The sequence below is a fragment of the Chroicocephalus ridibundus genome, chromosome 20 (assembly GCF_963924245.1).
Source record: "Chroicocephalus ridibundus chromosome 20, bChrRid1.1, whole genome shotgun sequence".
Lineage (NCBI taxonomy): Eukaryota > Metazoa > Chordata > Aves > Charadriiformes > Laridae > Chroicocephalus > Chroicocephalus ridibundus.
The window spans coordinates 4944925-4955949 of NC_086303.1; positions in this window are offsets into that span (position 1 = coordinate 4944925).

Here is an 11025-nt window from a genome sequence, read left to right on the forward strand (position 1 = left end):
TTGGTGCAGGAGCTTTGCGTGGGGCAGCGGGTGCCTGCAGGAGCCCTGTGCTCTGCCAAAGGAACGAGCAACACAAGGATGGGGGGCTGCAAGGAGGAGGGCTGGGGGGCAGAGGGCTGGAGACCCCCGCTTGTAACCCTGGGGCTGCGGCTGAGAGCTCTGGGTGGGAGCCCCGACCCCAGGGCGCTGGGTCTGAATGCATCAACAAGGAGAGAAGTGGTGGAGGAGACTGAGGATGGGGAAGAGCCATCGCTTCTGGAGGGTGACCACAGTGAGAGGTGGCACCCGCTGTCCTTACGGAGACCTGGCAGCAGGGCCCAGATGCATCCTGGCCTGTTGGTTTGCACCAGGGTTAAACCACACACGCTGCGATCAAGCTCAGCATGGGGGAGCCGGGGGGGGCAGCCGGGAGATAAGCCTGCGCTATTCCTGAAGCGCAGCAGCAGGCTGGGTTTCAGCTGCTTTGACCTGGAAAGATGGGAAATGGGTCTGAGCTGGCTGCTGAGCAGACACAGGTGGGGAGAAACAAAGTGGTGGGGCGTGGAGGGGATGTAGCAGGACCTCTGGTACCTCCAGACCCAGTCATGGACTGGGGGCACGTGGATGGACCCTGCTCCCAGGCACTCCTTGACTCACAGCCGGACCCCCGTGAGCAGGACAGTGCTGCTGCAGGGGACACCCAGGGCACATCCTCTCTAGAGCGAATGGTCACATCTCCATGAACTTCATTTGAGCAACAGGGTCTTACCCAGAGTTGGGCTGATTTTTCAGGCTGGGGAACCTGCCACATCCTCAACTCCAGCAGAGTTACCTGCCCTGCCACATCCCGACGAGGCGTGTGCTGCACCAGCACCAGCTCAGCGCTTACACCATTAAATACCTGCAAGAACAAAGCAGCGAGTAATTAAATTTCCAAGCCCGAGCTCCCTAAACCCAGCTCCCTTCACTGCTTGGCCCCGCCCGAGCCCTCGAGAACCGCGGGGGGAGCAGCTGCCCCACCGCTGCGAGCCCCCCGCCGGCAGGCAGGAGTGGGGAGGAACTGGGAAAAGTCTTTTTTCCGCCTTTTCTCCTGCCGGTCTGGGCGTACCCACCGGGCTGGGGGCTGCGGCGCTGAAGGGACCCGCGGCCGCAGGGGGGCCCCCGGCCTCCGCCGCGGAGGGACCGGCGGTGGGCGGCGGCCCGAGAGCCACCCCGGAGCATCCTTCCTAAATGGCGTGTGGGGCAGGGTGGGGTCCCTCACCCCAATTAGCGCTTTAACACCTTAACCCCTTCCTGCCTGCAGCGCGGCATCTCCCCATCGCCCCTGCCCGGGGGGTCTGGAGCAGCGAAAGGGGATGGTGTCCCTGAGCTTGCGGGAAAAGGAGGGATTTCTTGTGGGGACAGCGAGCACCTTGTCTCAGGAGGGTGCAGGCTCCCTTGGCAGTGGGACAGGGGTGCAATAGGGTGTGTGAGCACGGAGGAGATGTGTGCCAGAGCTCAGCCCCAGCAACCACTGTGGTGTCGGGGTAGGAGCAGCATTCATTCGTGAGCCCTGTCACCTCCCCTGGCTCAGGAGGGCGCTGCCAGCCTGGGCAGAGGAGCAGCCTGTGGCACTTTGGGACACTCACATCACATCCTGGCACAGGCCAGCCCCTGCGATGTCCTTAGCAGCGGCAGGAGGAGGCCCTGGTGCTGGGGCGGCGAGCAGAGCTCCTCCAGCCTGTGGGACAGATAACATCCCAGCGGGAATTTGGGCACCTCTGATACCTCCTATTCCCGGACCTGCCTGTCCCCCCTGCCCAGCTGCCTGGGCTGGTCCCCACTTCCACACCATCCTGCCCCGGGGAGCAGCAGAGCCCATGGGCCGGGTTGTGCCAGGCAGGCGCGACATTCCCACTGCCATTCCTGCATCCAGCATCCTCCCACTGCCCCAGGCCCGGGCACCCGGCCGAGCCCCCCTCCCACGGGCAAGCAGCTGGCAGACAGGGCCTGCTGGCATCTTCCCATGCCCGGCAAGGGGGATGCAGGAGCCAGAAAATCCTGCGCAGGGAGCCAGGGAGCTGCTAGTGACATTTGTGCTGGTCGCAGGGACAATTCCCGTATGGCATGTGCAGCACGGGGCTCCCTGAGGACTCGCATTCTCCCAGTGGGCACCGGCACTGTGGGGCCGGGGGGGCTCATAACGGCCCCCTTTGTGCGGGTGGCGGGAGGAGAGGTGAAGCTTTGACGTCAGCCCGGGAGGAATTCCTTAATGCCATTCAGGCCTCCCTCGCGCGCGTTGCTAATTGCATTTTATGTAATAGCTGCAGCTGGGCTCCCAGTCCGCTATTGAGAGCTGGATAAGACAGAGTGACAGGGGCCATGGGGGCCCGGGCAGCGCCGGTGGCTGCGAGACACAGCGAGCTGGTGCCACCGGGCACGGGGACCCTCATGGCCCCGCACCCTGTGTCCCCAGGGCTCAGCCACCCCTTTGCAGGCATGGGGGGGGCAGCTCGTACCCGCTGGGAGCCGTGTTGCACGGGGCTGGCATGGGGACACGCCGAGGCTGGTGCCCGCTGCGTGGAGGGGACAGACAATGGGAGCTCAGCGGGAAAAGCCAGAGATGGGTGGGAGGGTTTCTGCAGGGGTGAGGGACACTAACGCGGGGTGGCACCTCTCTGGCTGGCACGGACGGAGGGACCCTTCCCTCTGCAGAGTTTGTCTTCGCTCTCCATTTGGGGCTGGTTTGCAGCATTGCAGCCGCACCACCGGTGCCACCCAAAGGTACCCCGGGGTGCCCAGGTGACATGGTGTGGGGCGAGGGGTGGCCAGGCAGCGCTGGCCCCCTTCCCCTGCCTCATGTCACCCATCACCGCAGTGAGCTTGGAACACGTAATAATAACAAATTGTTTTGGTATCTAAGAGGTAATTGCACTTAATGGAGATGAACAAGGCAGCAATTTATCTCGCTAGCGTTACGCCGTCGGGTTTCCAGCTGCATGAGCCTCAGATGATAAAATAATGTGTTTTCTACACTCTACTCTGCTGGTGGATCTCCCAAACATCCCCACAGCGTCCCCATTGCTCCGGGGACCGCCCTGCGTGCCCAAGGAGAGGAGCACCAAGAGCTGGAGGCTGCTCCCTCATGGGGGGACGCAGAACCACTCGCCTCCTTTTTGGGGTGCTGCTGGCATTCCTTCACCCCCGGCTTGCACCCCCTCACCCCGCTGCAGACCCTGGCATGGAGACCCTCACCTGGGCACCCCCCGGGACATCCGACGCAGGCACGCGGTGGGGGTGCAGCACAGAGGGGGAGTTTTCCCAAGGAGGAGGATGAGGAGGAGGAAGGGGGACTGGCGGGGGGGATGCTGGCAATTATCAATGGGAAAGACGGCAGGACCCCAGACATCCCCTCCTCCCCGCCGGCGTGGCCAAGCTTAGGCCGTAAAAAGAAAGAGCTGGTACCAAGGATAACATGCTTCGCATTCCTGCGCTGTCTCCGGGGGAATTTCGACTGATCTACATGAAAAATACTCACTGCCCCCGGGGTCAAAGTGTCTGGAGGAAAAATTTCCGAGCGGAAAAGCTTAAAGCGGTGCAGAGCCACAGCCGGCGGCCCGATCTGGGGCACTCGGGTCTCACCTGATGTGAGTGGTGGTGGCCAGTGCCCATGCCACCGTGGCTGATGCCAATGCCGCCACGGCTAGTGCCTGCCCCACCATGGCCAGTGCCTTTGCTACTGTGACCAGTGCCTGTGCCACCGTGGCTGGTGCCAATGGTCCCATGGTGCATAGCTGGTGCCTGCACCACCATGGCCAGTGCCAATGCCACCGTGATCAGTGCCAGTGCCACCATGGCCAGTGCCTTCACCATTGTGGCTAGTGGCTGTGCTACTGTGACTAGTGCCCACGCCGCTGTGACTGGTGCCAGTGCCACCATGGTCCTCTCCAGAGCACAGCAGGGCACAGCGAGCTGCTGCCGCCACCCATGAGCCCGTGCTGCCTCCATCATCCCCATCGGGGCCGGGGGGTGCCTGCCCGGCCCCACATGCAGCTTAGCTTTGCTTGCCCGTGGCCAGGGAAAGGCGAGGAGGGAACCATTGGCTGCGACTTCCTACCCCTCCGGGGCTGCTGCCAATGGCAGGGGGACCAGGGCTCCCGTGCACATCGTCTGCAAGCCACCAGTGACACATCGGCCACACCGTGGAGCTGCTCCTGGTGACACCAGGCTTTGGAAAGGCTGATGCTCGGTGCTGCCTGGCCAGACATGTGTTGTCCCTCTGCCACAGGCTGGTCCCAGGCCCTGCAGCAGCCCGGGGTCTGCCAGCCCCCGAGTCTCGTCTCCCTGCCCTGGGCATCCCCGCTCGGGCACACGGGGCAAACAGCAGCACCCCGAGCTCCTGTGAACCCGCGGCTCAGCACAGCGGGGGGAGAGCGGGGGGAAAGCCCCCAGGTTGCCCCCTGAACCCCGCAGAGCAGAGCCCTGGTGGATCTGGCTCCTGTTAATACTCATGGCCAACCTAATAATTTAATTGCCCATTTAAAAATAAATATTCGTCTGGGGTTGGGGGAAAGAAAGGCTCACGGAAGAAAATTAAGAGGAATTTAATTAAGGGCAGTGCTGGGAATGTCTCTACCACAATAAAGATAAGGAGGATCAATTGCTTCTTCCTAGGATCAAAGCGAAGGGCTGGAGGGGGGAAGCGGGGCTGTCGGGCGGCTACAAAGTGCAGGGGAGGGAGAGGAAGGCAGGGAGGGGAAGGCAGGGAGAGAACGGCACACAAGAGAAAGCAGGAGAAAGACAGCTAGATAAGATTAGAAAAATAATTGATCGTGTAGCTCCCCGAGGGCTGCCCGGCCTCGCGGGTCAATCCGAGCGTGGTGGAGGCTGGGGGGGTCCCTGCTGTCTCCCCGGCTGCCTCCTGCCGGGCAAGAGCCCCCGGGGAGGAGCAGAGGGAAGGGGCAGCACCTGTTCAAAGCACCTTATCGCAAGGGCACCCTCAGCGGGGACCATGGCTTGGTTGTGTCAGTCACCCTCGTGATGCGCGGGTCCCAACGTAAATTGAATTAAACATTCGGTGCCCCACGCCAGGCAGCAAATTGGCCAAAGGCTCAGGGTCCTGCTACCCATCCCCCGGCCTCCTGGAGGGTCCGTGATGGCTCTGCCATTCCTGTCCCTGTTGCCCGTGGGCTGGTACCCTCGCGGCTGCCCAGGGCAGGGTGTTGCAGGGAGATGCGGGCAGGGCGCAGAGGTGTGGGGCTGCACCGTGGGCAGTTCCCCGGCTACAGGCACCCTCGTGGGTGCTCATCAAGCACCGCAGGTTTGGGCAAGCTGCTGGCCGTCATCCCTCGGGTCCCCGGGGTGGCCCGTCTGGGGTGAAACCCTGACAGCGCCGTGACTCAGGTGGCCCCGTGGGACACCGAGGTTTGTAACACCTTCTCTCACCGCCGCGTCACCGCGATGGCATCTCCACAGTGCCCAGGCCAGCACCCCTCCGCCTGAGCAGGCTCTGATGAGGTCGGTGAACCAGGGGAAAGCCAGACCCCAAGCAAGGCTGCACCCCAACACCACGACCCTCCTGGCCAGGAGCAGGAGGCTCCAAAATGCCTCTGCCAGGAGCCATTTCTGCATCAGCTGGGAGCCTCCATCCCCAGCCCAGTGCCGTGAGGGAGCTTGTCCTGCGTCTCACATGGGAAGGGAGTGCGGGACCGCTGGGAGCTGCAGGGGAGGGTGATTTTCCCAGCGTATCTGGTTGCCTGTGAATGCAAAGAAGCACCCAGACGGGTTTCTTGAAAGGGCTGGACCTGGTGGGTCCCAAATTTGGGAGGCTGGTATGCAGCCAACCGAGGCAGTCCTGACGATCCAGTGAGGCGATGCTTTGCATTGGCAGGCACCCAAGGAACTGTGTGACTCCAGCCTCTCCAGGTGTAAAATGGGAACGCCAATACCCATCTACCCACAGGACCTACCGCGGAGTTGCCAGCAGGCCTGCTTCTTGCTCATGGCATTTGCATAGGTTGGGACATGGTTGCCGTGTCAGGAGCAGGTTTGCATCCCGGCTGGGAACTCCCCGCAGCGGCACTGCCCAGCGTGTGAGCGGCGCTGAGCGCCGGCCACCCCACCTCGCAGCCGCTGCCTCCGGAAAAATGGGCTCCTTTCTTGCCTCACCTGCTTTTGCAAGAAGCCGAGCCTGCACCCGGGGGAAGCGGTTGAGCCGGCTCCGGCGGGGAGGGCCGCGCTGGCAGCCTGGCAGGGAGACAGCATCTGGGTGTGCCACGTCCCTGCAGAGCCCGATGGCAGCCCCGCGCTCGCCGGGCGATAGCAGCCGGGCAGCCGAGCCAGCGCGGCTGGTTCGCCGGGCGCCGGCGGGAGCCCTGCCAGCTTTGTGCCTTCCCTGTCTGCTTTGCACATTGATGAAGTACTTGGGAAGAGTTTGGGGTTTTATTGCCCTGTGGCAGCTGCCCGTGCAGCCGCGCCTGGCCCCTGCCGGGGCTCGGCAAGGGACGGGCAGGATGCTCAGGCAAATGGCTGTCCGGTGAGAGCGCTTGTGGGGCTCGCGATGCGATTGTGGCGCTCACATCCCATCAGCTCACGGTGGGCACGGTGGGGTGGATGGCCCTGCGAATGACAGGCGGGACAGGACATGGCCAGGTGGTCCCTTGGCTGCAAGCCGCGCTGCAGCAGTGCCGGCGGAGCCCAGCACCCGCTCCCCGCTCCCCTCTGCCCCGTCCTGCTGCAGAGGAGACCACAGCCCCCCCCAGCACACCCCAGGACTGCGGAGCTGCTGCTCCGGAGAGATGGGCAGAGTCATCCTGCTCGGAGAAATCCCGTGGGCTGCCTCCCCCAGTGGGACCCAGCGGCCCGAGCAGAACCACCGCAGCTTCGGGAGGGTGCTGGGGCTTCAGGGTTTAGCCATTAGGAAGAAGTTCTTTACACTGAGGGTGGTGAGACACTGGCCCAGGTTGCCCAGAGAGGGGGTGGAGGCCCCATCCCTGGAGACATTCAAGGCCAGGCTGGATGAGGCTCTGAGCGATCTAGACCTGATCTAGTTGAAGATGTCCCTGCTCACTGCAGGGGGTTGGACTGGATGGCCTTTAAAGGTCCCTTCCAACCCAACACATTTTATGATTCTATGATTCAGGGTGGCCAGCAGCGCTTGGTTATCTGGGTCCCCAGTGGGGTCCGGGATCACATTTTGAAGTGTCAGGCTCAGACGTGATGCAGCCATTCCTTGTGCTCCTGGGAAACAGGATCAAAGTTTCCGGGTGCCGCTTTCTCCCCTTTTTCAGCCGCTCCAGGCTGCAGCAAAGTGCCATTGAAGACGGGAGGACTTTCATGTGGGGATTTCTCTTCTTCAGATCTTCAAAGAAATCCAGCAATCAAACAGGTAGCAGTGGAGGCACCTTAAAAAGAAAAAAAAAAAGCCTTACTTTGAAAGCATCACATGCAAAGGAAACATCTAAACTTTGTTGTGTTAATTGTTCTGGCACTCAAAGTTACGACAAAATGTCTTAGAAATATCGTTGGCTCTGGGCCCACGATGCGTCAGACTGACAAAAAAATGCTCAAGCAGAAAACCTGAGGAAAAGAAAACCAAAAACAGGAGATTTCAACAGGAAGGAACAGCAGCATGACTTGGTCACGGCCGTCGGGGAGGTGACAGCCGGCAGGCAGCTGATGGGAAAACCCCCGGTCACCTGGGGCATCCACCCGCACTTCCTTGAGCTGCTGCATGCCCTGGGCATCGTTAGGACCCGGTCACTAACGAGAGCAGGCTGGGGCCCCGCCAGCATCGCCTTTCCACTGATAAGAGAAGGGTTCCTGCAAGCACCGGGGAGATGCCAGCTGCACCCTGCGCTTCTTGCAGCCGCGTTCTCAACAGTTACACGCAAGTGGCCTTTGCTGCAGGCTGTCCCTGGGGGTCACAGGCACCCCCCCGACTGGAAGACATGTGTCTCCCTTCCCACGCCGCATCCCCCCCTCCCTGAGCCTGCTCCGCCTGCCCCACTCCGAGCCCCAAATATGGGCTGGGCGCATCCGGGCTCCCCGGCACAAGCCCGGACAGGAGCGTGGCGCCGTGGGGTGACTCAGGGCCCCGGCAGCTCCCCGGGGCCAGGGGAGCGCCCGCAGCACCCCTCTGCCGGGAAACCCATCCCGGCCCGGGCAGGACCCGCTGGGAGTGCCAGCCAAGCTGCTCGCTTCCCCTCCTCCAGCCGCCTCGGCCCCAGAATAACCCTTTTCTCCCCTTTTTCAGGGCACTGGGGCTGCTCATGGGTGTTGCACAGGGACGTGGCTCCTGCAACAGCCCCCCAGATGAGCAGGGGTTATAGGTCTGGGACGGTGGATGGTGCAGCACGGGATGCAAGTGACCCACCAAGCCACAGCCATGCCATCCATTGCATCCCAGCGCCTGAAAAATCCCTGGAAATGCCCAATTTTCATGCCTGAAAATCCCCACACCTGCCCTCTGGCCACGTCCGCAGCACCAGACCCCGGTGGGGATACACCAGCTGCCCCCAGAAGGACGCCAGCACCCCGAGGACCAGCAGAAGGGGTCCAGGATGACCCCCAAGCAGCCACGGTCCTTCCTGCAGGCTGGCTTCACCCGGATAACCCCTTGGGACAGTGACAGGGGAAGCTTGCACCGGTTGGCATAAATCCACAGGGCAACACGCTGCGCTCCAAGCACTCCAGCATTACCTCATCAGCTGGGACAATTTATCTTTGGGTGTTTCTCCCCGTTTCTCCCTCTCCCCCAAGCCAGCCTGGCAGGAGCACAGCTCCGCTCCCACATGCCGAGGCAGCGCTGCCTGCAAACGCAGCAGGTCAGCTGAAGTCACCCCCAAAAAATGGCATTTTCTCAGCAAAATGCTGCTGAGGTCATTTTCCCCGGCTTCAAACACCCACGGCGGGGACAGGGGCTGCGCTAAGCGGCTCCCAGGAGCCTGGGAGGCAGGAGGGAAGCAGAGGGTTTGTGAATCCTCGGGATGAAAGGGCTGAATAAAAGGGAGCTGTTAATAATAGTTGTGGCCTGAAAGGGGGGCTCAGCCCCCGGCTGTGGGGGGCAGCTGCTGCGCGGGGGGCAGAGGCAGCGGAAATCAGGGCTGGGATGAAAGGAGCGTTTCCAAGGGCTGGCGGCGGAATGCCGGGAGCATGGGCACAGCGCGGGGAGGGGGGCATCAGCAGGGATGGGGAATGGTCACTGCGTCTCCCTCCCACCACCTCCGAGGTGCCTTCGGGCTGAGATCGCCTCCTTCACCCGCTCATCCAGCCCTGGGAGTCTCTGATGGCATTTCATAGAATCACAGCATGGTTTGGGTCAGAAGGGGCCTTAAAGCCCAGCCAGTGCCACCCCCTGCCCTGGGCAGGGACACCTCCCACCAGCCCAGGTTGCTCCAAGCCCCGTCCAACCTGGCCTTGAACCCCTCCAGGGATGGGGCAGCCACAGCTTCTCTGGGCAACCTGGGCCAGGGGCTCACCACTGTTGCACGTTGCCATGGCTCAGGACAGGGTGGGCAAGGGCTCCGCTCTCCGCCACAGCCCCGGGGGGCTGCCACAAGCTGGGGCTGGGCTGAGCCGACGGAGACACGGCTCCTAATCCCGTGCAAACAGCAACTGCCACCAGCCAGGACACGCGTGACGGGGTGGTCAGTGCATGCGTCACGTCCATGTGGTGCCCCCCCGTAGCTGCCGCAGCTCAGCCCAGCTCTGGAGCCAACACACAAGAACATTTTCTTGCAAATCATTAATGAAACACGACCACGGCACCCCGGGATGGTCCAGAAACCAAACCCACAGACAATTTCCAAAAAGGATGCTCTGTCCCTCCGTGGCTGTTAAAAACTCAGCCCAACTTGACTCCTGCCTTGGGACGCTCCGTGCCCCGGACCCATGAGTGCTGCAGCCCCCGTCTCACCCCATCCCACCTCGGCAGCCCACGGGGCACTGGGACTTTGCCCGGGCTAAGCTGGATGCCCTCGGAGTGGTTTTAAGCGCTCCAGCATTTCTTAATGGCGCGGGAAGCACGCGGGGAATGCACAGCGGGGGGCAGAGCGTGTGTGGCCCCCCACGGCTTCGGCGGCAGCATTCCCAGCAGGCAGCCCTGCCACCCTGCCCCTGCCCCTCAGCCGTGGGGGGGAGAAGACCTGAAATGTCTCCTATTAACCCAACTGGAAACGGGAAATTGTTACAGGGCTTTATAGAGCAATAAAAGTGGTCTCAATGCCGCAGCAGGAGAAGAGGATAAAGGAAGATGGGGGAAAGGGCTGGAAGGAGACAGCCCCCCGGTACACGCCACAGCTGAGCTCCGGCTGCCGGGGCTTGGCCTCTCTCGGTCTTTTCTCCATCAGAGGCACCTGCAGGCGCTGTGAGGGGAGATGGCAGCTGCCCAGGAGGCAGCTCCTGCCGCCAAGCCCTGCGGATATTTCATAAACCTAAACCCACGCACCGCCAGCGTTGTGAAAGGGGCTTGGAAGCGGAGCTGGGACAGCAGGGCTGCCGGCGGTGGGGACGCAGAGGAAACAGGTCCATCATCCTCAGCAGCCATCCATCCTCAGCAGCCATCTGTCTCCATCGCAGCTTTCCCCTACACTTTGGGCTCTGCGGCAGGTGCACGCCGCCGGCAGCATCCCCACACCCGTGCCGTAGCACCCCAGCGGCAGGTCCTGCCTCCAGCCAGCCCCCCCTCGCTGGGTCAAGCAGCAGCTGCTCAGCCCTAAAATCTACAGCCCACCCCCCTGCCGGAGGGTGCTGAGCCCCCACACAAGGGACATGACAAGTTGCAGCTCAGCACCGTGCCGTGCTGGGGGGAAGCACCAGTTTAAGCCCACCAGCAGCCTCAGCGCTGGAGAAGAAGTCATGGAGGGGCCAAGCACACACTGCACGGAGGTTTTACACCACACAGGACACGTGTCCAGAGCTAATTCATGGTCACCTGTACCGGAGTGAGACCCACCATGCACAGCCCCATCCCGCTGGGAGCAGCACGGGAGCCACCAGCCCCCCATCACCCTCCCTGTCCCCCCCCCCCGCCCCAAGCTGCAACAGCACCGCAATCAAGGTAACAAC